The sequence below is a fragment of the Jaculus jaculus genome, chromosome 10, assembly GCF_020740685.1.
Source record: "Jaculus jaculus isolate mJacJac1 chromosome 10, mJacJac1.mat.Y.cur, whole genome shotgun sequence".
Taxonomy (NCBI): domain Eukaryota; kingdom Metazoa; phylum Chordata; class Mammalia; order Rodentia; family Dipodidae; genus Jaculus; species Jaculus jaculus.
Genome location: NC_059111.1, coordinates 23,853,285 through 23,879,252, shown reverse-complemented (window position 1 = coordinate 23,879,252; position 25,968 = coordinate 23,853,285). Strand labels below are relative to the sequence as shown.

The window sequence follows — 25,968 nt, the reverse complement described above, 5'->3', positions numbered from 1 at the left end:
AATAACAAAACAATGTAAGAACAACAACAAAACAAAACAAAACAAAAAAACAAAAAAAAAACGAGAGTCTGGGGAGATGGCTTAGTGAATAAAATGCTTGTCACTCCACCCTTAGTTCAGTCACCCTCGGACATCATGTAAAAGCAGGAAGGTAGAAAAGGAAGTTGTCCTCTGACCTCCACATGCATGTGTGGGATGTGTACACCAGACTCTCACACACGCATAGACACACAAAGAAAAAAAATTGCCGGGCGTGGTGGTGCACGCCTTTAATCTCAGCACTTGGGAGGCCGAGGAGGTAGGAGGTTCGCAGGGAGTTCGAGGCCACCCTGAGACTACGTAGTGAATTCCAGGTCCGCCTGAGCTAGAGTGAGATCTTCCTCGAAAAACAAACTAAAAAAAAGTTTTTTTTTTTTTTTCATGCAAGAGAGTAAATGAGAGTGAAAGTGAGTGAGAGAGAGAGAGAGAGAGAGAGAGAGAGGGTGGGGGGGGAATTGGCATGCCAGGGCCTCCAGCCATTGCAATCGAACTGGAGACACATGCGCTCCTTTGTGCACCCCCTTGTGCACAAGTGTGACCTTGTGCTTGCCTCACTTCGTGCGTCTGGCTTATGTGGGACCTGGAGAGTGGAACATAGATACTTAGGTTTCGCAGGCAAGCATCTTAACCGCTAAGCCAGCTCTAGGCCACAAACAAAAATTTTTTTAAAAAAAGAAAGTAAGGCCGGGCGTGGTGGCGCACGCCTTTAATCCCAGCACTTGGGAGGCAGAGGTAGGAGGATCGCCGTGAGTTCGAGGCCACCCTGAGACTACAGAGTTAATTCCAGGTCAGCCTAGACCAGAGTGAGACCCTACCTCGAAAAAACCAAAAAAAAAAAAAAAAAAAAAAAAACAAAGAAAGGAAGGGGGCTGGAGAGATGGCTTAGCGGTTAAGCGCTTGCCTGTGAAGCCTAAGGACCCCGGTTCGAGGCTCGGTTCCCCAGGTCCCACGTTAGCCAGATGCACAAGGGGGCGCACGCGTCTGGAGTTCGTTTGCAGAGGCTGGAAGCCCTGGCGCGCCCATTCTCTCTCTCTCCCTCTATCTGTCTTTCTCTCTGTGTCTGTCGCTCTCAAATAAATAAATTAATTAATTTAAAAAAAAAAGAAAAAGAAAGGAAGGAGGGAAGGAAAAGTGGAACAGGGGAGCAAGATGGAGGAAGTGGAGTAGGAAAGCTGCCCCGCTGTCAGGGAGGGCGAAGTCCTAACTGATGCCGCAGACTCGTGGGAGGAGATGGAAAGAACACCTGAGCAGGCCGGAAGGGAAACCGGCCAATACAAAGGAGGTTCCCCATACGGGAGGGCTTCAGGTCTGTCTCACCCCATTTCATAGGTGAACAAACTGAACTGAGGAGGCCTGCGTCATGGCGTGCCACGCAGAGGAGAGGGCCAGCTTCCGCGCAGGGCCTTTGGAGTTCGAGGTGACTTTGTACCACTGTGACTCCACTCCGTGGCCGCGAGTAACAGAAACCACAGTGCTACAGATGTCTACTAGCTGGGCTAAGGATTGATCATGGAAGTAAGGGGCGTTCCAGGCCAGTGCCCCTGGGTTCTCTCTTGGGTGGCTGTCAGGGACGCCTGGGCGTGCCCCCTTTCTCTAAGCTCTGGCATGCGTAAGTGGTATTTGGGTGCTTCGTTGGCTACCCATCTATCTCATCAGCCCTGACAACTGTAAGGCGGAGGGTGGTGATTTGTGGATAATCCCTGACTCATCCTTTCCACCAGCCCACCCTGGGTTTGGGAATCTCGACCTTCCTCTTCTGCCGAGTAGGCAGACCCCGTCTCAGGACGGCGTTCCCAGGACCCGCCCTACATCCCGGAAGTGTCCTTGCCAGTGGGGAGGCTGAGGCTCAGAGCATTGGAAGATCAATCCAGGTCCCTCGAGCCATGGAAGGGTAGGGTCCAAACTAAGAAACCTGGCGAGATGGCTTAGCGGTTAAGGCGTTTGTCTGCAAAGCCAAAGGACCTCGGTTCGATTCCACAGGGCGTACGAAAGCCAGATGCACCAAGGGGGCACACGAATCATTAGCAGAGCCTGGAGGCCCTGGCATGCCCATTCTTTCTCTCCCTCTCTCTGCTTCTTTCTCTCTCTCAAATAAATAAATAAATGAGTAAATAAATAAATAAACAAACAAAGTCAAGCCGGGCATGGTGGCACACGCCTTTTTAATCCCAGCACTGGGGAGGCAGAGGTAGGAGGCTTTCAGCCACCCTGAGACTACATAGTGAATTCCAGGTCAGCCTGGTCTAGAGTGAGGCAGTACCTCAAACAAAACAAAACAAAACAAAAGTCAAAAAAGAAAAACATATAAGAAAGTCTTTACATCCTTGGACTTAGCACTATAAGCAACAACCAAAAATCGTTAAAATGAAAATTACATTAAAAAAATAAAACAACTTGGCCAGATCCTGGGTCCGGTCCCCCCCCCCCTCACCAATCACATTCACGGAGTGAACATGGTGAAGTGAGTCAGGGTCTTGCACTGGGGCTGGATCCACACGGCCTCGGGTCCCCATGCCTGGTAGAACTGTGTCTGCCCTTTACTGTGTGAGCAACGTGGGACAGGGTCCGGGTCTAGGGGTCGGAACAGCTAGTTTAAATGAATGTCAGATGTCCTTGTGCCTAAGGGAACCCTCTTAATCTCACCTTCGAGGAACCTGACGTCTTGGGCCCTGTGCGCTCTGGGGATAACCTGGCAAGCAGGGTGACAGGTGGCGGGCGGAGCTTCACAGAAGAGCCAGCAGCTCCACTTCCTCCTGTTGGGTGAGGGCCCTACCCCTTCCCCCAGGGGAGGTTGCACAAACCTTCCTGGGTTGGCCTCAGGCTACCCTGCCTTCCTGGCCTATGCACAGCCTGCCTCTACCCTGGTCCTTGCTGCCCACTCAAGCTGCCCTTCTCTGGGGGTCCCAGCCTGTGTCCTCCATGGTTGGGGCTGGAGAGGGGCTGGCCCGCGCTCCCATCTCTAGGCAAGGCTCCTTCCTCATTTGACTGCTGATTCTAGCCTCAAACAAAGCAGGTTAAGCCCTTTCCCTCCCTCCGGCAGGGCAGTCGCCTCTGGCTTGTGGCTGCCTTCTGAGTCCAGCAGCCGGCGCCGGCTGGGAGGAGGGGAGCGCGGGACTGGGACGGGGCTCCGGGCTCCTGGCGCGCGTTCAGCGCAGCGATCACGGCGGCGGCAGGGCAGGCAGACGTCCGAGGATGACTCCCCAGCTTCAGTTCCGTGATGCCTTCTGGGTGAGTTAGAATCGCAGAGGGCCAGAGAGCGAGTGGAACTGGTCCAGCAAGGTGGACACGTCCCTGGGTGGTGGCTGATGGGTGTGCAGCTCCTGTGTGGGCTTTCGGTTTGAATTGCCCTGGAGGTGGCCTGGGTCACAGACGCTACGGAGTTGGAAGGTAAAGGGCGGGGGTGTCGTCTGTGATCCTGGGCTCACTGCCTCTGGGGCACCCCCTTCCCCACAGCAGTAACTTTCCAGGACATTCTAACGTTGGGGGCTGGGTGAATTGGACAAATAAGTTTGCATTAAGGGAGAGATTGGAGACTTGGGGACCAAACAAACTTGGGTTGCTGTCTTGACTTTGTACAGGCTGGCATAGGGGCATTTTGTGTCTCTGGTCCTCTGTTTCCTCATCTTGTTATCATGGAGATAAATAGACCTAAACCTACCTACTGGAGGTGACCCAGTAGGAAAGCCCTCACACCTTGGCGGCCCACCAAATGATGATTCTCTTTCTCCACCCAACCCCTGGTCCCCTGCAGATGTCAGGGGGCCTTGAAGGAAGCCTTTGGGCTAAGCCATTCCTTGCTTGGTTACTGAAACTCAGCACAGGCGTAAATCAAGTCTTTTCGCCCATGAAATTAGGGCATTTGGCCAGTCGTACAGGTAAACTGTGCTTGGCATAGCCTGTCCCTCTTCCTCTCATTTTATTCACTTTCCCTTCAGCCTTCCCTCTGTTCCTCTAGTCCTGGCTGTCTCCCTTGTTCTTGGGGACAAGTGGAGGCCTCTTTTGCTAAAGTTGGGAAAGTGTCTCTCCTGAGGGTGTCACCTCCAATCTCAGCGAGGATTCTCTAACCCTCCTCACCCAGCTGGCTCAGCCTGGGGCCCAGCCTGGCTCTCCAGGGGCCCTTTCCCCGGGGCCAGATGCCAGAAGGATGAGAAGTAATGAGCCAGGCCTTCCTTCCCATCTGGCCAGCCCTGCCTGGGGCCCATGGCCAGCGTGCGAGTGGCCTGCTTCCCCCGGGCTTACGGCGCAGAAGGACTTGTCTGAGGAGAATACCCTTGCCTCTCTGGACCTCAGCGATCTCATCTTTCTAAAGAGAGTGTAGGACCAGTGCAGGAAGCAGAAACGGTTCTCTCATCTTCTTCACCCCGGTGCTTACGGTTCAGGCTGGCAGCAGAGCCTCAGGAAGTGGGGGGTGTGGGGGGTGGATGGTGAGTCACCATATTACTACCCTGACTTGGAGTTCTGCAGCCCAGAGCAGGCCAGGAACCTTTATCATGTTACCCCTGGCATCTCTATCCCGGCACACAGTCTCTGGGCCTCCTACCCTAGGGCAGTAGCAGGGTCTGGGCAGAAGGATGGGGTTTAAAGGAGCAGGGTGTGGCCCTGGTGCTAGTACCCGCTCACTTCAGGGTAGCTTCCTGGGTGGGGTCCCCACCCACACCTTGCACTTGCCACACCTCGAGGCTACTGCGGGCAGATACATTTTCTCCCCCATGGATGGCTCCGTAGGCTCCCTGCACCTAGAATGAGGAGACCACTTTCCAGGAAAGGCAAAGATGGGGAGAGAAGCTGCCAGAGGGAGCCACCTTTCGTACTGTCCAGGCAGATGTCTCAGGTCAGTGTTGGCAGCATCTGGATTCCAGCACTTGTCTCCAATACTCAGTTAGCCTGATGCAGGATAACAGCTAAGGGAAGAGGAGCCAGGTGTCATCATCTTAGGGATGCAGCATATTCACTCGTCGTCATTTTAGGGATGCAGCATATTCACTCGTTTTCACCACAACATCAATGAAATAACTACTATTGTTAACCCCATTATTATTCCTCAGACGAGTAAACAGAGTTTAGAGAGCTTAAGCGACTTGCCCCAGTGGCAGGAAGGGTGTTGCCTTGTCCCTCTGTCCACCTGGCATGTCACTGATCTTGGGGCCTCTGGGCCCACGTTGGGAAAATGGAGGGGGAAAAAAAGTCTGTCCTCTTACCTCTCACAGGGAAAGATCGGATGAGATGGATAGCACACAGTATTTGGAGGTTCAGTATACAGACAAGTGTGCAAATCAGAAGCACACTGCTTGGCAGAGGGTGTGTTAGGAGCAGACCCACTCACTCGACCCGCTTCCCAGGCTTTCCTAAACCCCAGCTCAAGACACCACGCTTGAGCTAGGTAGCCTGGCAGCGCACCGTTTGAAAATAACTCATCTTGGGAGAGTGGTGACGTGTACCTGTGACCTCAGCCCTTAGGAAGTAGATTTGGAACTACCACAAATTCAAGGTCAGCCTGGGCCACATAGTAAGATCCTGGTTCAAAAAAAAAAAAGGCTAGTCTTTAAGTAATGGAAGGAGCCCATTGAGCTTTGTAGAGGATAGAAACTCTTTAACCCCAGAGTACTTTAATTATCTGCCAGTCTCATCTACCCAGAATGCAGGTGGGAGCCAGCCATTTCTGACATCAGCTCATCATAAGAGGGGAAGGAGAGATGGTTTCCTAGGACTTGCAGATGAGGTTATAAGAGCTCTCACCAACACTTACATACTGTACTCATAAGAGATGCTCTGAGCTTTTATTTTTTATTTTATTTATTTTTTAAAAAATATTTATATTTATTTATTTGAGACACACACACAGAGAGAGGATGGGTGCACCAGGGCCTTTAGCCATATGCCACCTTGTGTATCTGGCTTATGTGGGACCTGAAGTATTGAACCCAGATCCTTAGGCTTTGCAGGCAATTGCCTTAATACTAAGCCATTTCTCCAGCCCTTTTATTTTATTTTAACTTTGGGTTTTTTTTTTGGGGGGGGGGTTAGTTTTTCGAGGTAGAGTCTCACTCTAACTCAGGCTGACCTGGAATTTACTATGTAGTCTCAGGGTGGCCTTGAACTCACGGCGATCCTCCTACCTCTGCCTCCCGAGTGCTGGGATTAAAGGCGTGCGCCACCACACCCGGCTTTCTGAGTTTTTATTTATTCATTTTTACATGCAGTGTATATTTGTGTATGTATGTGAGTACATGTGTGGAGGCCAGAAGATAACCTCAGGTGCCGCTCCTCAGGTGCTGTCCACCTCTTTTCGGGACAGGGTCTCTCATTGGCCTGGAGCTTGCCACTTAGACTAGACTGGCTGGCGAGTGGGCCCCAGGAACCTACCCATCTCGTCCTCATCTGCACTGGGACTATGGACTCATGCCATCATGCCTAGCAATTTCATGATTTATCTCCCAGATCCCCAGGACTTTTTTTTTTTTTCATGGTAGGGGCTTGCTGTACCCCAGGTGACCTGGAATTCACTATGTAGTCTCAGGCTGGCCTTGAACTCACAGTGATCCTCCTATCTCTGCCTCCCAAGTGCTGGGATTAAAGATGTGCACCACCATACCCAGCACTCCCCAGAATTTTTTTGTTTTGGGTTTTTCTTTTTTTTTTTTTTTTTTCATTTCATAGAAATTTAATAGTCATTCCGTTACCAGTAATAAAATTTTGCTTTCAAATTAAAACCACAATTAATTTAGAAACCTTACATCTACCACAGTACACTTCCCAAAGAGTGATTATTATAATGAGGCTGATGGTATGTCAATTAGGATGATTTTCAGATATTCGGAGGACAGGTATTTTTCAATGCCTAATGCCCCTCTCTCTCATAAAAAAATAAAAACTCTCTTGTTCAACTACCCACTTGTATGAAGTTGGATGTTCTTAATATACCTCAACATAGATATGAAAATCAACTGGTTTTTCTATTATGCCATTGTTTTGGGTTTTTCGAGGTAGGGTTTCACTGTAGTCTAGGCTGACCTGGAATTCACTACGTAGTCTCAGATCCCCAGAAAGTTTAAAAAAAAAATTATTTTTACTTATTTATTTGAGAGAAGGAAAGAGGGAGAGGGAGAGAGAGACAGAGAGAATGAATGTACCAGGGCTTCCAGCCACTGCAAATGCCCTCCAGATGCATGCGTCATCTTGTGCGTCTGGCTTTCGTGGGTCCTGGGGAATTGAACCAAGGTCCTGTGGCTTTACAGGCAAGCGCATTAACAGCTAAGCCATCTCCCCAGCCCCCCCCCCGAAACTTTTAATTGGGGTCCATGAGCTCTAATTTTATCCACAATTTGAACACATGTATTCAGGGAGTCCTCTAGATATAGCCATAAAGGTAGAGGTCACACTGGGACCTAAGTCATGGTTGATGATGGATAAGCACTGATGGGGCTAACTTCGTAGAGGCATTCTCAGAGACCGCTGTAACTCGACAGTAAGGTAGACAGAACTATGAAAAGCAGACATCATGGGGCTAGTGTGACATGGTGGCACATACTTGTAATCCCAGCACCTAAGAGTGAGGGCAGGAGGATTGTAAGATAGTCTTGCCACATAGCTATGGAGGCACTAGAGGTTAGCCTGAGATACACAGCAAGATCCTGTCTCAAGTCTTCTCTTCCCCAAAGGCAGCTGTAATGGCTTAGAAGTGGTGGGGGACATTTAGCGTGGGAACACACACAGTTTTGTTCCCCAGTAGCCCTGTGTTTGTAATTCTGCCCATGTAGCCACACAGTACTTACTTACAGCCTTCTAGCAGTGGAAGAGCATTCAGAGGTGGGTTGCCTTAGGACTTATGGCCAGCAGGGTGTGCTGGCCATAGCAGGAAGGAAGGGGTGATGTGATTGCTGTTCCTCACACATGTGATTTTGCCGCTCTGCAGGAAGTTTGTGGCTGAGCCTCAGGGCAGGACCTGTCACTCAAGACTAGAAAGAGGCTGGGGGGCTGGAGAGATGGCTTAGCGGTTAAGCGCGTGCCTGTGAAGCCTAAGGACCCCGGTTCGAGGCTCGCTTCCCCAGGTCCCACGTTGGCCAGATGCACAAGGGGGCGCACGCGTCTGGAGTTCGTTTGCAGAGGCTGGAAGCCCTGGCGCGCCCATTCTCACTCTCTCCCTCTATCTGTCTTTCTCTCTGTGTCTGTCGCTCTCAAATAAATAAATAAATAAAAATTAAAAAAAAAAAAAAAAAAAGAAAGAGGCTGGGGATACCGCTGCAAGGAGCTTAGATCTCATATAGCAAACCCAACGTAGCACTTGGTCACAAGTACAAGAAAGCTCAGACCACCCTGCGCCCAGCTGGCCAGCGCCTCAGCAGGCAAACACTATTGTAATAAATGTTCATTTGAGGCCAGAGAGATGTCTTAGCAGTTAAGGCGTTTGCCTGCAAAGCCAAAGGACCCCCGTTTGATTCTCCAGGACCCATGTAAGCCAGATGCACAAGGGGGCGCATGCGTCTGGAGTTTGTTCACAGTGGCAGGAGACCCTGGTGTGCCCATTCTCTCTCTCTCTCTCTCTCTCTCTCTCTCTCTCTCTGCCTCTTTCTCTCTCTCAATAAATAAATAAAACATATTTTAAAAAATGTCCATCTGGTGAGGCATGGTGGCACACGCCTTTAATCCCAGCTCTCAGGAGGCAGAGGTAGGAGGATCGCCATGAGTTTGAGGCCACCCTGAGACTGCATAGTGAATTCCAGGTCAGCCTGAGCTAGAGTAAGACCCTACCTACAAAGACCAATAAAATAAATAAATAAATAAATAAATAAATAAATAAATAAATAAATAAATGTCCATCTGTATCCTCAGTTTAGATTGAGTGGGGTTGTGGTGGTTTGAATGTAAAATGTCCCCCATAGACTCATGTGTTGAATACTTAATCCTAAAATGGTGGTGCTATTTGGGAAATTTATGGCACCTTTAGGAAGTAGAGCCTTGCTGGAGGAGGTATGTTGCTGTGGACAGGATGTGATAGTCTGGTCCCACTTGGTGCTTTTGTACTGGCCACTTCTTCCCTGCCCATGTGAAGATGTCCAGCTGTCTGCTCCTGCCATGCTTTCTTCACTGTGAGGAAACTTCCATCCAAACTGTAAGCCAGGAAACAGGTGCTTTCTTTCCATAAATTGCCTCTAGTTTGGTATTTTGCCCCATCACTGAGGAAGGAACTGCTACAGGGGACCACACCTAAGTAAATGTTCACAAAGTAGATGATTTGTGAGCCCCCATTCTCCATTTGCCTTCCTGAACCAATTTTATCTTTGTTTTGTCTTTGATATTTTATAATTTTTTTTTGAGGCAGGGTCTAGCTCTAGCCCAGGCTGACCTAGAATTCACTGTGTAGTCTCAGGGTGGCCTTGATTCATGATGACCCTCCTACCTCTACCTCCCAAGTGCTGGGATTAAAGGCATGTGTTATCATGCCCGGCCTTATAAATATTTTTATTTATTTTTTTAAATATTTTATTTATTTACTTGAGAGAGAGAAAGAGGGAGAGACAGAGAGAGAGAGTGAGAGAGAGAGCACACCAGGGCTTCCAGCCACTGTAAACAAACTCCAGATTCACACACCACCTTGTGCATCTGGCTTATGTGGGTCCTAGAGAAATGAACTGGGATCCTTTGGCTTTGCAGGCAAACATCTTAACCGCCAAGCCATCTCTCCAGCCCCTATAAATATTTTTTGACTAGAAATCCCTGCTTGATGGCCTAAGCTGGACCCCTTGAGCTTTGGTCCTGTAGCAATTTAGAGGTGACAGGGCCCCAGAGTGAATCTCTTTGCTAAGGAATTGTCCTTGGGCCTGTAGGGAGAAACCTAGATCATTAGACTTCACTACAGGTCGGGAAAGGCAGGAAGGTCTTGGCTTTTCCTTATTTCTGCCCCCCTTAGGGAGTCTTTCCACACCTAGAGAGTTAACATTTCTGGAAAGATTGACCCCAAGACACCTGATGTCAGGACTAGGCTGGCTAAACCAGCTACCCACCCATGGGGCTCACATAAACATTCGCAACCTGAGTCTGCAGGCGGGCTTCTAAACCCCCTCTGGTCCTGTTTCCTTCTCTTACGTTCTGAGTTTTTCTCCATCTCTTGGCTTCTCACAGGCAGAAGCTTTCTATACATTGGGTTTTACCTTGTTCTTGCTTTGTCGTGTGCAGGATCTCTGTATGCTGTCTCTTCTTTGCTTCTTTTTTTTTTTTTTTTTTGCCACTCAGACTGCGTCCTCTCCCTCCAACTCCCCAAAAGGAGAAGGAACGATCATCAATGGCAAATGGCACTTGCAGAAAAGCAACACCAAGAGCCGGCTTCACGCTCAGGAGAGAACGCTACACCTCCTCCTCGTGGTTTCCGGTGCTTTACACAGTCAGAGAAACTTCTCTAGTAACGAACTATAGAAATGATCCCTGAAAGTATAGTCTTTCTTCTTTGCTTCTTTTTTTTTTTTAATTATTTTTTTGTTCATTTTTTATTTAGTTATTTGAGAGCGACAGACACAGAGAGAAAGACAGATAGAGGGAGAGGGAGAGAAAGGGCGCGCCAGGGCTTCCAGCCACTGCAAACGAACTCCAGACATGTGCGCCCCCTTGTGCATCTGGCTAACGTGGGTCCCGGGGAACCGAGCCTCGAACCGGGGACCTTAGGCTTCACAGGTAAGCGCTTAACCGCTAAGCCATCTCTCCAGCCCCATGCTTCTTTTAATCTAATAAAGACTCTAAACTTTACCTTCTGGTCTGTGGATTTCAATTCTTTAAAGTTATAAGACAAGAATCCAAGGACCACTCCACCCACCCCCAGCTTCTCCTATCAGTGCATTGGTGCATATTGGTGCAATTGCAGAGGAGCCCTAATTCCTATGTCACTTCCCACATCTGATCAGATGAATGAAGCCATCTTGTCCTCAAGGATGTCACAGCTCAGTGCTAGAGCTGGCGGGCTCAGAGCGGGCACGGTCTGCCCTGAGAGCAGCGGAATCTAAGTGGTGTTTCCCCACCCTGGCATCTCGGCCTGCTGAGACCTGTACAACCAAAGGCCTCTGCTAAAGGTGTCGCATGGTATTGTTTATTTATTTATTTAGGAGAGAGAGAAAGAGGCACTGGAGAGATGGCTTAGTGGTTAAGGCATTTGCTTGCAAAGCCAAAGGACCTTGGTTTGATTTGCCAACACCCACGTAAACCAGATGCACAAGGGGGCACACATGTCTGGAGTTCATTTGCAGGGGCTGGATGCTGTGGTGCGCCCATTCTCTCTCTCTTGCTCTGTCAAATAAATAAATAAAATAAAATAAAAGAGAGAAAGAGAAATGAGAAGAAACAAAAAGAGATGAAATGAGAAAAGAAAAGGCACTCCAAGGCCTCCAGCCAGTGCAAACGAACTCCAGATGCATGTGTCACCTCGTGCATCTGCCTTATGCAGGTCCTGGGGAATCAAACCTGGGGCCTTTGGCTTTGTAGGCAACCTCCTTAACCACTAAGCCATCTCTTCAGCCCTGACAGTATTTTAATAGGGAAAATCTAGCTCTAGATCAGGTCTTATTAAGAACCACATCAAGGGCTGGAGAGATAAGATGGCTTAGCGGCTAAGGCACTTCTACCTGCAAAGCCAAAGAACCCGGGTTTGATTCCCCAGGGCCCATATAAGCCAGATGCACAAAGTGGTGCATATGTCTAGAGTTCGTTTACAGTGGCTAGAGGCCCTGGTGCATCCATTTTTTCTCTCTCTCTCTCATTCTGTCTGCCTCTCTCTCTTTAATAAATTAAAATTAAAAAAAGAAAAAGAAAATAACCACATCTGATCCCCTTGGGGGTAGTTAAAAGTAAAAGTTAGAAGAGACTGGGCCACATGTGTTGGTATGACTTCCACTCATGTTGGTTTGACCTCTTGCTGTTTGGGGCTAAAGGGACAACAGGACTGTACTTCCCCCTCTGCTGCGTGGACACGTCTGTATCTCTGAGGCTAGGCTCCAGCTTTATCTGAAAACCTCCTTGCCAGACTTGGAGGAGCTCAGCCTCTCCAAGCCCACCAAGCAGGTGAGGGCATTGCTGCTGGCCAGGAAGGGCCTTCCTAGAGCACACAGTGATGTGGAAGCTAGAACTGTGCTGCGCTTTCCCTGCCGTCCCCTCAGCTGCTGGCCTCTTCCTCTTCCTGATCCTGAGACTCTGAGGTTCCCCATTTTGGAGGCTCAGAAAAGAGGATGGAGGAGCCCCACATCTGCTCCCATAAAGCTGCCTGTCCTCACCCCAGGACCTGAGGAATCAAGATAAGTTGATATCCTCTGGACTGGTAGCATGTTGTACTGGTCTCTTCTATCTATGGATATGTCTTCCAAAGAAACAAAGTCAATTAATATAAGACCCTAAAAGGTCTTTTTCTGTCTTGAGAAATGGAAAAAAAAAAATTCAGTGGAAAGCACTTAGGTCTCACCACATAGAGACCAACAGTAATATTTTGCTATTTCCATAAGATTTTTTTTTTTTTTTTTTTTTTTTTGGTGTTTCAAGGTAGGGTCTCACTCTACCCAGGCTGACCTGGAATTCACTATGGAGTCTCAAGGTGGCCTCGAACTCATGGCAGTCCTCCTACCTCTGCCTCCTGAGTGCTGGGATTAATGACGTTTGCCACCACGCCCAGCATCCATAAGATTATTTTAAGAAGGTACAAACATACCATAAACATTTTTGTGTTTCCCCCCTTTTGTTTCTACTTTCAAATTTTTGCTTTAAATCGTGGTAAAATAGGCCTAACACAAAATGGATCAGTTGACTTCATTGTTTCTCTAATAGCCACTTGAAGAATTTATCTTTGGATATGTGTCACTGAACTCTATAATATGTAGTAATTATAGATTATATGTTATAATAATTATACATTAATCATCAGGACATTATTCTGATACGTATAGTTAAAAGGAACTGAGAAATATCATTTCTTTTTTCCAAATTTTTATTAACAACTTCCATGATTATAAAAAATATCCCATGGGGGCTGGAGAGATGGCTTAGCGGTTAAGCGCTTGCCTGTGAAGCCTAAGGACCCCGGTTCGAGGCTCGGTTCCCCAGGTCCCACGTTAGCCAGATGCACAAGGGGGCGCACGCGTCTGGAGTTTGTTTGCAGAGGCTGGAAGCCCTGGCGCGCCCATTCTCTCTCTCTCCCTCTATCTGTCTTTCTCTCTGTGTCTGTCGCTCTCAAATAAATAAATAAATAAATTTAAAAAAAAATATCCCATGGTAATGCCCTCCCTCCCCCCTGAAATATTATTTCTGAATAAACTGTGCAACATAGTTTGGCTGAATATGACTCCCTGATGCCTCGTGATCGCCTTTTCCTTGTACATCTGCTTCAATAGGATTGGCTGTTTGCAGTATGCATGCCAAGAGCTGACGTGCGCGGTGGTGCCTGTGTATAATCCTAGAATTTGGGAGCCTGAAGCAAGGAGGTTCATGAGTTCAGGTCTACTGTGTGCTACCTAAGGAGTTTGAGGCCAGCCTGGGCTGCATAGTGAGATCCTGTCTCAAGGCAAACAAACAAACAAACAGAAACACAGGTGACATGAAGCAGCCCTTGGGATGACATATGAGCACTCGGGGACACTGAACGCTGTAACACACAGCCCCCGAGGCAGAGTGAGTGGTAGAGCCAGGTTGAACGTTGCATTGTAAAACAGATAACCAGGCTTGGGCCCAAGGGTCACCAACAAGGCCCAAGGTGGCCACTAGCTGGGTGGTGCCCATGATATCAAAACCATGTGTTTCCCTCCAAGAATTGGTCCAGCAGAGCAGGAATAAACACTTCACAACTGACCCTTAAAGTTGATCATCTTTGGGGGCTAGAAAGATGGCTTAGCAGTTAAGACATTTGCCTGCAAAGCCAAAAGATCCTGGTTTGATTCTCCAGCATCCACGTAAACCAGATGCACAAGGGGGCGCATGCGTCGGGAGTTCGTTTGCAATGGCTGGAAGCCCTGGCATGCCCGTTCTCTCCCTCTTTCTCTCTGTTTCTTTCTCGCTCTCAAATAAATAAATAAATAACATTATTTTTTTTTCCAGTGTTGGGTATCAAACCCAGGGCCTTGTGCACGCTAGGCCAGTATTCTATCACTGAATACTTACTTGGCCTTCTACCATCGTAACCATTTTTTTCTTTTCTTTCTTTTTTTTTTTTTTTTTTTGGTTTTTCGAGGTAGGGTCTCACTCTGGCTCAGGCTGACCTGGAATTCACTATGTAGTCTCAGGGTGGCCTTGAACTCATGGTGATCCTCCTACCTCTGCCTCCTGAGTGCTGGGATTAAAGGCATGCGCCACCACACCCGGCTTTTTTCTTTTTTTTGAGGTAAGGTCTCACTCTAGCCCAGGCTAACCTGTAATTCATTATGTAGTCTTAGGCTGGCCTCAAATTCACAGCAATCCTCCTACCTGTCTCTGCCTTCCAAGTGCTATGATTAAAGATGTGAGCCTCCATGCCTAGACCATAGTAACCATTTTTAAGTGTACTGTGTTAAGAATATACACACTGGGGACTAGAGAGGTTGCTTAATGGTTAAGGCGCTAGCCTGCAAAGCCTAAGGACCCAGGTTCGATTCCCCAGGACCCATGCAAACCAGATGCACAAGCTGGTGCATGCTTCTGGAGTTCATTTGCAGTGGCTGGAGGCCCTGGTGCGCCCATTCTCTCTATCTGCCTCTCTCTCTCTCGCTCTGTCTCTCAAATAAATAAATAAAGTATTTAAAATAAATTTAAAGAAAGAATATCCACACTGTTGGGCTGAAGAGATGACTTCATTTCCTGCATAAGCATGAGGTCCTGAGACTGCTTGCTTGGGCTACACAGTGAGACCATGACTCAAACCAAACAACAGAGGGACATTTTGAAAAAAACTTAAAAAAAAAAATATTTGCAAGCACAGAGAAGATGGGGAGCATGGGTGTGCCAGAGCTTTTATACATGAGCGCCTGTGGGAGTGAATATACCTTCCTGGTCTTCAGCAGGGCCATTGTGAATGGCTCCATAGTCCTTTCAGCATCTGGATTTGATAGACGTGCTATGATTTATTTATCCAGTCTCCTAGTGTTGAACATTTAGGATCCTGCCAGTTACTGCTCTGGCCAGCCATACAAGGGCCTAAGCCTTTGACTATAAAAGCTTTTCACTTGATGGTGATTTCCTCGAGTAGATTGCTGGGAGACTGAGCACTTCTGGTTTAAAGACTGCCGCCAGTTCCCTAGCTCTTGGCGTGAATGGATGCTTTGAGACATCTGATAGTCTTCTGGCTGGGTAAGAGCCTTTTAACACTGGCAGAAGAGACCAGAGGGACCTGGAAGGAACTGGACCTGTTGACCAGGACCAGAGCCTATAAGCCTTTGAGAAAGGACTTGAAGACCAAGGGGCCAGTGGCTGAGGAGCCTGTAGGCAGGACAGGACAGGAGCTGAGAGGACAGTGCCATGTCTGTCTTGCCTTTGCTGTCACCAACTGCTTTCCACACTCCCCGCCGCCCCCCACCTTAAGTTGTGGCTATCAGGAGGAATGAGGACAGATACTCTGAGCACATTAGTAAGATGGATTCGTTATGTGTAAAAAGTGCAGAGTTCAGGCTGGGGAGATGGCTCAGTGGTTAAGGTGCTTGCCTTCAGAGTGTAACGGCGTAAGTTTGATTCCCCAGTACCCAAGTTAAAGTCAGATGCACAAGGTGGTGCGTGCATCTGGAGTCCGTTGGCCGTGGCTAGAGACCCTGGCACATCCATTCTCTCTCTCTCTTGCTTGCAAATCAATACTTTTTTAAAAAGCGCAGAGCTCAGGCTGGGGAAATAGCTCAGTGGGTAAGCATGAGGAGCTGATCCCCAGAACCTAGGTAAGAAAAGCCAGGTGGGATCACAGACACTTATAATCCCAGCACTGGGGAGCAGAGCCAGGAGGAACCCTGGGCCTTGTTAGCCAAATAGTCTAGACTCATTGGTCAGCTACATGCCAATGAGTGAGGCTGTTTAAGAAAAAAAAAAAAAGCCGGGCGTGGTGGCGCACGCCTTTAATCCCAGCACTCGGGAGGCAGAGGTAGGAGGATCACTGTGAGTTCAAGGCCACCCGGAGACTACATAGAGAATTCCAGGTCAGCCTGAGCCAGAGTGAGACCCTACCTCGGAAAACCAAAAAAAAAAAAAAAAAAAAAAAAGGAAAAACCCAAAACAGACAGGATTTCTAAGGATGATATCCAAGGTTGCCGCCCTCTGTCCTACACACACACAGCCCTCGGGAGGCAGAGGTAAGAGGATCGCTGTGAGTTCAAGGCCAGACTGAGACTACATAGCAAATTCCAGGTCAGCCTGGGCTAGAGCGAGACTCTACCGTAAAAAAAAAAAAAAAAAAAAAAAAGAAGAAGAAAAAGAAAACGAAAAGGAGAACATTTTAAAACAAAACTAAGCAATTTCTGCTTTCAAGCCAGGTCTGTGGTTGGACAGTGTTGCCTCTTTCACAAGCTATGCACGCTTTGTGGCATGGGGGCAACAGAGACCAAGACCTTAATGCCACTGGGATCACTGCACAGGTAGGGAGTCATCTGAAGGTGTTAGGCGACTGCAGAGGTTTGGCCATGGTGGCCCAGGGACTGTGGTGCCTGTGCGTGGACACCTCCAGGTTCTCAGGCTGTCAGGTGCCGCTGGGTCAAGAACTTAGCACCACTTTTGGGGCTGGAGAGATGGCTTAGCGGTTAAGCGCTTGCCTGTGAAGCCTAAGGACCCCGGTTCGAGGCTCGATTCCCCAGGACCCACGTTAGCCAGATGCACAAGGGGGCGCACGCGTCTGGAGTTTGTTTGTAGTGGCTGGAGGCCCTGGTGCGCCCATTCTCTGTCTCTCTCTATCTGCCTCTTTCTCTCTCTGTCACTCTCAAATAAATAAAAACTTAAAAAAAAAAAAAAGAACTTAGCACCACTTTCGATTTCACTCACAGAGGAAAGCAAGATGAATGCCTGATGACCTGCTTTGTGCTTCAGGCCCCACGAGCCAAAGCAGTTGCCCTGCTAGAGGGTGGCAGGGGGGCAGGGCAGAGATGTGGAAGGGGAGTGGGCACAGCGGGCATTCTGCAAACAGTGGGAGGCCCCAGCTGGATTGCGAAAGGCTCTGACAGGCATGTTTTATTCTACCTTTTTCTTTTATGTTTGTTTGTTTATTTTTCTGAGGTAGGGTCTCTCTCTAGCCCAGACTGTCCTGGAATTCACTATGTAGTCTCAGGGTGGCCTCGAACTCATGGTGGTCCTCCTACCTTATTCTGCCTTTTATGTGTGTGTGTGTGTGTGTATGTGTGAATGCATGTTTGCACATGTGCGTGCATGCTTGTGGAGACCAGAGGTTGATATGTCAGGTGTCTTTATTTTTATTTTTATTTATTTATTTGAGAAAGAGAGAGACAGAAAATGGGGATACAAGGGCCTTTATCCACTGCAAATGAACTCCAGACACATGTGCCACCTTGTGCATCTGGCTCACATAGGTTCTAGGGAGTCAAACCTGGGTCCTTTGACTTTGTAGGCACTGCCTTACACACTAAGCCATCTTTCCAGTGCTCTTTCTTTCTTTCTTTTTTTTTTTTTTTAAAATACTTCATTTATTTGAGAAAGAGAGAGAGAGAGGGAGAGGCAGATAAAGAGAGAACAGATACTCCAGGGCCTCTAGCCACTACAAACTCCAGAGTGCATCCAGCCTCTACATGGGTCCTGGGGAATCAAACCTGGGTCCTTTGGGTTTGTTGGCAATCACCTTAACTTCCTGATCATTGATGTTGCTGGCTGGCAGCCATGCCCACCCAACACTTATGTGGATGCTGGGGACTTGAACTTACTTTGAACTCCTGTCCTCAGGATTGCATGAAAAAATACTTTGTCCACGGATGCAGCCCTCTGGATCCTATTGTGTCTATCCTTTGTTTGTTTGTTTGTTTTGTCTTGTTTTTCAAGGTAGGGTCTCACTCTGGCCCAGGCTGACCTGGAATTCACTATGGAGTCTCAGGGTGGCCTCAAACTCATGGGGATCCTCCTACCTCTGCCTCCCGAGTGCTGGGATTAAAGGTGTTGCCACCGCGCCGTGGTCTATCATGTCCTTTTTGACCCTCTCTTGTGGTACCTGCTTCCTCTTGTGTTGAAGGGCCTGGTGGCTACAGGCTGAGGTGGGGTCTGACTTACGCTTCAGGGCACACAGGGGAAGGAACTGGTGGAAGCTGGAACTGCTTTGGCTGGAGAAAGTGGTGCCTACAGGAAGGTTTCCCTGGGTGTTGGCTGTGAGGACCACTCCCTCACAGGCTCAGCTGCCCCTGTTCCTAGATTCCCAAGGAAATGAGCATTTTGAAGCCTTACCTGGCTCCACCCTCATGAGCTGGTTGACCTTGGAGGCAATAATTTCCTTCTGTGACCCCCACTTTGATGATCTGCTTTGAAGCCATGAAAGCTGTTCTCAGCTTGGATGAGGGCCTGGAGGATGGGGAGGCTCTGGGCAGGGCTGGGGGATCAGTTACCGCCCATCACAGTGAGCTGGGTCCAGATATATAACTGGATATGTGCCTCTGAGTGAGCCTTGGATGTACATCTTTCCAGTGTGCCTCTTTTTAAAAAATATATTTTATTTAGCCGGGTGTGGTGGTGCATGCCTTTAATCCCATCACTTAGGAGGCAGAGATAGGTGGACCTCCATGAGTTCGAGGCCACCCTGAGAGTACATAGTTAATTCCAGGTCAGCCTGGACCAGAGAGACCCTACCTCAAAAACCAAATATATATATATATATATATATATATTTGAGAGAAAGAGAGAGAGAATGGGCACTCCAGGGTCTTCAGCCACTGCAAAAAAACTCCAGATACATGCACCCACTTGTGCATCTGGCTTACATGGGTCCTGGAGAGTCGAATCAGGATCTTTAGGCTTTGCTGGCAAGTGCCTCAACCGCTAAGCCATCTCTCCAGGCCCAGTGTGCCTCTTTAACTCTATCCACAGTACATGTTCCATTCCACCCTAGAGAGTCATTCCTTTGGATTCAAGTAATGAGATGACCTATGTCATCTTCTTTAGCTCCAATAATAGTCCAATAATAGTGGTGTTCTTTATTGAAAACAGGATTTTTTTTTTCAAGGCCTAGCATGGTGGTGCGTGCCTTTAATTCCAGTATGCAGGAGGCTAAGGTAGGAGGATCACTGTGAGTTCGAGGCCAGCCTGGGGGTACAGAGTGAGTTCCAGGTCAGCCTAGGCTACAGTGAGACCCTGCCTTGAAAAAAACCAACAAAAAATTTCCAGACAAGACATGGTGACACATACCTGTAATCCCAGCCTGGGGGATGGGAGATCATAAATTCAAGGCCACCCTGGCCTACATACTAAGCTCTTGTCTCAAAAAAAAAAAAAAAAAAAGGGCTGGAGAGATGGCTTAGCGGTTAAGCGCTTGCCTGTGAAGACTAAGGACCCCGGTTCGAGGCTCGGTTCCCCAGGTCCCACATTAGCCAGATGCACAAGGGGGCGCACGCGTCTGGAGTTCGTTTGCAGAGGCTGGAAGCCCTGGCACACCCATTCTCTCTCTCTCCCTCTACCTGTCTTTCTCTCTGTGTCTGTCGCTCTCAAATAAATAAATAAATAAATAAAATTAAAGGCCTGCACCATCATGCCTGGCAAAAAAAGAATTAAAAAAAAAAAAAAAGCCGGGCATGGTGGCACATGCCTTTAGTCCCAGCACTCCGGAAGCAGAGGTAGGAGGATTGCTTTGAGTTCAAGGCTACCCTGAGACTACAGAGTGAATTCCAGGTCAGCCTGGGCTAGGGTGAGATCCTACCTCAAAAAAAAACAAACAAACAAAAAGAAAGTTTAACTGAAGCCAGGTGTGGTGGTGCATGCTTTTAATCCTAGCACTTGAGAGGTAGAGGTAGGAGAACTGCCATGAGTTCAAGGCCAGCTTGGAGACTACATAGTGACTTCCAGAACAGCCTGGGCTAGAGTGAAATCCTACTTCGAAAAACCAAAAGAAAAAAAAAAAAAAAGAAAGAAATCTTTCGGTGATATATAAACTATAAAAATTGTACCTATAAATGAGGCACTATGCAATTAAAAATATTTTTACTTATTTATTTGCAAGCAGAGAGAGATAGAAGAGATACAGAGAGAATGGGCACACCAGGACCTCCAGCAGCTGCAAACGGACTCCAGATGCATGTGCCACCTTGTACATCTTATGGGGGTACTGGGGAAATGAACTCAGATTGTTAGGCTTTGCAGGCAAGTGCCTTAACTGCTGAGCCATCTTTCCAGCCCACAATGTTTTGATAATGTATTAAGTGTATAATGTTCAAAACAGGCCAAGCATATCATCTCTTCTTGGTGAGAACTTCCAACTCCTTTTTTTTTTCTCCAGCCTTTTGGAATGGGAGGTATGTTACCGTGATGAGGCTGGTGGTCCTGGCAGAGGGCACACAGGCTGGCACGTGTGTGTGGACGTGTGTAGGCTTAGGGCTGCCCTGGAGCTGGACGCTAAGCCCTGGCGGAGTCTGGCCACAGCTTCCAATACCTGGGTCAGAGAGCCCTTTCGGATATTGGGAGTGTATGGTGATTTGTTGAAGCCTTACACTCTGAATAATGAAACAGATAGACAAATGACAGCTTCTCCCACACCACTGAGTAACAAAAGTAGCCCAAGGGACTCGTCACCAGTGTAGGGATAAGGTGCCAGGAACTCAGGGCTTCCCAGCTGCAGCGACAGGAACAGGAAATGGAACCGAGCTGGAGAGGAAGAAAGAACGGTGGTCAAGGCAAGCATGAGGGTGTCTTCTTCAAGAGACAGCAAGGAGACCCATGTGGCTGGAGGAAAGGATTGAGCCAGTCAGCCAATGGAGCTAAGATCCTAGCCACAGCAGGACTGCAGTTCCTAAAAACCCTAGTGCTGGGGCTGGAGAGATAGCTTAGCGGTTAAGGCGCTTGCCTGTGAAGCCTAAGGACCCCGGTTCGATTTCCCCAATACCCATGTAAGCCACATGCACAAAGTGGTGCAGGTGTCTAAAGCTCGTTTTCAGTGGCTAGAGGCCCTGGTGCATCCATTCTCTCTCCCTGTATCTACCTCTTTCTCTTTCACTCTCAAATAAGTAAATAAAAATTAAAAACAAAAACAAAACCCTAGTGCCCAGGCCAGACTCCAGGCTATTTCGATTAAATTTTCTGGGGCTTAGTGGTTAAGGTGCTTGCCTGCAAAGCCAAAGGACCTTGGTTCAATTCCCCAGGACCCACATAAACCGGATGCACAAGGTGGCGCATGCATCTGGAGTTTGTTTGCAGTGGCTGGAGGCCTGGGGCGCCCATTCTCTCTCTGCCTGTGTTTTTCTCTCAAATTAATAAATAAAAAAATAAAATATTTAAAATTTCTGGGGTCGAGGCCTGGACCATGTGATTTTTCAAAGTTCTACAGTGTCTCTAAAGTGTGAGCAAGTTCAGAACCACTGGTACAGGTCACTGTGTTGATGAGTCCAGTTGTTGGCTGAGCATCCAACTGGCTTTCAAACTCAGAAAGTGAGCTTGGAGATTTGGTGTATGTGTTTTGGCTTTTGGTCGTAAATACATTGTGGTGATTTGAATCAGATGTCCTCCAGAAACTCATGTGCTCTGAATGCTTAGTTCCCAGTTGATGGTGGTTTGGGAGGTGGAGCCTTGCTGGGGGTGGACTGAAGGGTATTATAGAATACACTGTGGTCTGAATCAGATGTGCTCCGTAGACTCACACGCTCTGAATGCCTGATCCCCAACTGACACCAATTTGGGTGGTGGAGGCTTGCTGAAGAAGGTGTCATTTTTTTTTTGTTTTTAGTTTTTCAAGGTATGGTCTCGCTCTAGCCCAGGCTGACCTGGAATTCACTATGTAGTCTCAGGGTGGCCTCGAACTCATGGTGATCTTCCTACCTCTGCCTCCCGAGTGCTGGGATTAAAGGCGTGCGCCACCACGCCCAGCGCAGGTGCATTTTTGAGGGTGTGCTGAGGAGGTGTTATAGCCAGCACCCCCTGGCTCACTCTCCTGTGCTGTTTTCCACCTGCTGTGGCAGAGGTGATGTCTGTCATCTGCTCATGCTGTGCTTTCCCCGCCATCATGAAGCTTCCCCTTGAGACTGTATGCCAAAAAACAAACAAACAAAGAACTTTCGGGCTGGAAGGATTGCTTAGTGGTTAAGGCATTGTTTGCCTGGAAAGCCAAAGGACCCAGGCTCAATTCCCCAGGACCCACGTTAGCCAGATGCACAAGGGGGCGCATGCGTCTGGAGTTCGTTTGCAGTGGCTGGAAGCCTTGGCACGCCCATTCTCTCTCTCTCCCTCTCTCTCTCTCTCTCTCTCTCTCTCTCTCTCTCTCTCTCTCTCTCTGCCTCTTTCTCTCTCTGTTTGTTGCTCTCAAAATAAATAACTAAAAATGAACAGCAACAACAAAAAAAGAGATAATTTCCCACCCGCTCGGTGCTGGCTTGCCACTGTTGGGACACACCTGAGAAAATCAGCTTATAAGGAGGGAAGATTTACTCCTGACTCAGGGCTTCAAAGGTGTCAATCTGTGGTCACTTGGCTCCATTGCTTTGGCCTGTGGTGAGGCAAAACATCACTGGAGTAATATTACTCACCTCATGGCAACCAAGAAGGAAAGAGGGGAGAGAAGGGGGAGGGAGGAGGGAGGGAGTGGACCCCAATTTCCTTCCACTAGGATCCACCTCCTAAAGGTTCTCCCAGCCCTCTTCCAATGGCATTTCAGGCTTACAGCCAAACCTTCAACACGTGCAGCCCTTTGAGAGAACATTCCTATCTAAACTAGAACATGCTAGACTTAGTGACGCACGCTTTTAACCCCAGCACTCAGGAAGCAGAGGTAGGAAGATTGCTGTGGGTTCGAGGCCACCCTGAGACTCCATAGTGACTTCCAGGTCAGCCTGGGCTAGAGTGAAACCCTACCTCGAAAAACCAAATAAATAAATAAATAAACTAGAACATTCTTACCCCATCCTGTACTTGACCTTTATTTATTTATTTATTTATTTTTAATATTCTGGGTATTGATCTCAGGGCCTTGTATATGCTAGGCAAGCACTCTCATTGAGATACATCACATCTTCAGCTCTTGGGATTTTTGGAAACAATTGCTATGTAGCCCAGGCTGACCTTGAACACTGTTGTCCTCCTGCCTTTGAATCCTGGGTGTTGGGATTACAGACGTGTGCCACCACATCCAGCTCCATTTTACTTCCTGTGACTGTAAATTTGGCCACTCTAGATACATGTTCACCACGTACACCCTGAGATTTTTAAATTTTAAAATATTTTATTTTTACTTACTTATTGGAGAGAGAGAGAAAGAGGCAGAGGGAGAGGGGGAGAGAGAGAGAGAGAGAGAGAGAGAGAGAGAGAGAGAGAGAGAGAAGGGGCACACCAGTGTCTTCAGCCACTGCAAAAGAAATCTAGACACATGAGCCACTTTGTGTGTCTGGCTTACATGGATCTAGAGAGTTGAACATGGGTCCTTAGGCTTTGCAGGCAAGCACTTTAACCGCTAAGCCATCTCTCCAGCCCTATTTTTTCTTTTGGTTTTTTGAGGTCAAGTCTTGCTCTAGCCCAGGCTGACCTGGAATTTTCTATGTAGTCTCAGGGTGACTTTGAACTCATAGCAGTCCTCCTACCTCTGCTACCTATGCTGGGATTAGAGGCATGTGCCACCATACTGGGCAAAATACAAATTAAAAAATAATTTAAAAATCTTTATTTTAGGTGTATGTGTATATGTGGTGTGGTGTGTGTGGTATATATGATGTATAGTGTGTGCACATGTATGTGCAGATGAGTATGCCTCATATGTGTGTATGCAGAGGCCACAGGAAAATCTCAGAGCTGTTGTTAGTCAGCAAGCTCCCCTTCTGGACTATGGTTACACACTTATGTGGCCACATCCAGCTTTTTACATGGGTTCTGCAGAGTCAAACTTGGTCTCTAGCCCAAGAGGCCTTCATGGCTTAGCATGTTTGTTTGTTTATTTTATTTATTTATTTTTTTGAGAGTGACAGAGAGAGAAAGAGGCGGGGAGAGGGAGAGAATGGGCACATCAGGGCCTCCAACCACTGCAAACAGACTCCAGATGCATGTACCACCTTGTTCATCTGGCTTACGTGGGTCCTGGGGAATTGAGCCTCGAACCAGGGTCCTTGGGATTCACAGGCAAGTGCTTAACCACTAAGCCATCTCTCCAGCCCCAGCAAACATTCTTAACTGCTGAGCCATTTCCCCAGCTTTGACTTCCTTCTTTCCTTCCTTCCTACCTGCCTTCCTTCCTTTCTTCCTCCTTTCCTTATTTCCTTTTTGAGAGAAAGAGAGAGAGAGAAAAAAAATAGGCACACCAGGGTCTCTTGCCACTGCAAACAAACTCCAGACACATGCACCACTTGGTATGTCTGACTTGACGTGGGTACTGGCGAATCAAACTGGGGCCATCAGGCTTTGTAAGCAAGTGCCTTTGACTGCGGAACCATCTCTTTAGCCCAGCTTCATTATTTTACTTGTGAATACCTACCTTCCCAGCATTTGTTTGACCTTTTTTTTTTTTGTTTTAATTTATTTTGAGAGAGAGAGAGTGAGGATGGGCACACCAGGGCCTTCGGGGCTACTGCAAATGAACTGCAGACACACACATTCCCCTGCGGCACACGTGCGACATTACGCACTTGCATCACTGTGCATCTGGCTATGCGGGACCTGGAGATTCAAACATGAGTTCTTATTAGGCTTCATGGACAAGCACCTTAACTACTAAGCCATCTCTCCAGCCCATTGTCTTTTTTTTTTTTTTTTGAGGTAGGGTCTCACTCTAGCCCAGGCTGACCTGGAATTCACTATGGAGTCTCAGGGTGGCCTCAAACTCATGGCGATCCTCCTACCTCTGCTTCCCAAGTGCTGGGATTAAAGGCGTATGCCACCATGCCCAGCCTGTCTTATGTTTTTGTTCTTTCATGGTTTCTATTGTTATGATTGAAAAGGCTGCTGTTTCCCCCATTGAATAGTCTTAGCACCCTTGCAAAATCAATTGAATATATGTGAGGGTTTTTTTTCTGGGCTGTTTATTCTACTCTATTTACTCTATTCCATTGCAATATAATATGATCAATATAATATATAACATACAATATATAATATATAATTGATATATAATGGTAAATGCCCTTGTACCAGTACCACAGTTTTGATTGCTTTGCAGTCATCAAGAAGTTTGACCTGGGCTGGAGAGATGGCTTAGCTGTTAAGCGCTTGCCTGTGAAGCCTAAGGACCCCAGTTCGAGGCTCGGTTCCCCAGGTCCCACGTTAGCCAGATGCACAAGGGGGCGCACGCGTCTGGAGTTCGTTTGCAGAGGCTGGAAGCCCTGGCGCGCCCATTCTCTCTCTCTCCCTCTATCTGTCTTTCTCTTCATGTCTGTCTCTCTCAAATAAATAAATAAAAATTAAAAAAAAAAAGAAAAAAAGAAGTTTGAACCTTCAAACTTTGATCTTTGCAGATCATTTGGTATACCTTGTGTTCTTTGTAAGGTGCTTTGGTTGCTCTCATTCTATAAGTGAGGAGACTAAGATTTGAGCCTTCCTGAGGGTACCCAGCTTGGCCTGGCTACCCACCTATGACAACTTCCCCATCACAGCCCCACCGTGGGTACACAGGGGCACACCCTACAACAGAGAGAAGACCCCGAGAGTGGTTGGTTCCTCCTGGTATGCTCTACCTCCGGTTTCCTGGTAGGCCCCGGATTTCCAGGCTTCCTTGAGGTCTCTCCTATCCTCATCCTTCTTCAAGGAGGCTCTGGAGGAAGTCTGGGAATCCAGGTCACCAACCTCCTTCATGGACCTTGTAGGCCTTGCTAGGGACCAAGGTCCACCTTTGCCATTGCCTGCCTGGACTTGAGG

At 47.9% G+C, this 25,968-nt stretch overlaps 1 protein-coding gene and 1 non-coding gene across 2 annotated transcripts in view; one reads left to right on the top strand and one right to left on the bottom strand.

Moving 5' to 3' along the window:
- Positions 1 to 3,397: 3,397 nt before the first annotated feature.
- Pstpip1 (proline-serine-threonine phosphatase interacting protein 1) overlaps positions 3,398 to 25,968 on the top strand; it is a 55,185-nt gene continuing 32,614 nt past the window's right edge. The window contains exon 1 of the mRNA XM_045160508.1: positions 3,398 to 3,426. The gene's annotated coding sequence lies outside the window, so the exon portion shown is untranslated. The remainder of the gene's footprint in view (positions 3,427 to 25,968) is intronic.
- On the bottom strand, positions 10,261 to 10,474 carry LOC123464133. The gene has a single exon (XR_006639380.1). It is a non-coding gene; the product is annotated as a small nucleolar RNA U3 (small nucleolar RNA).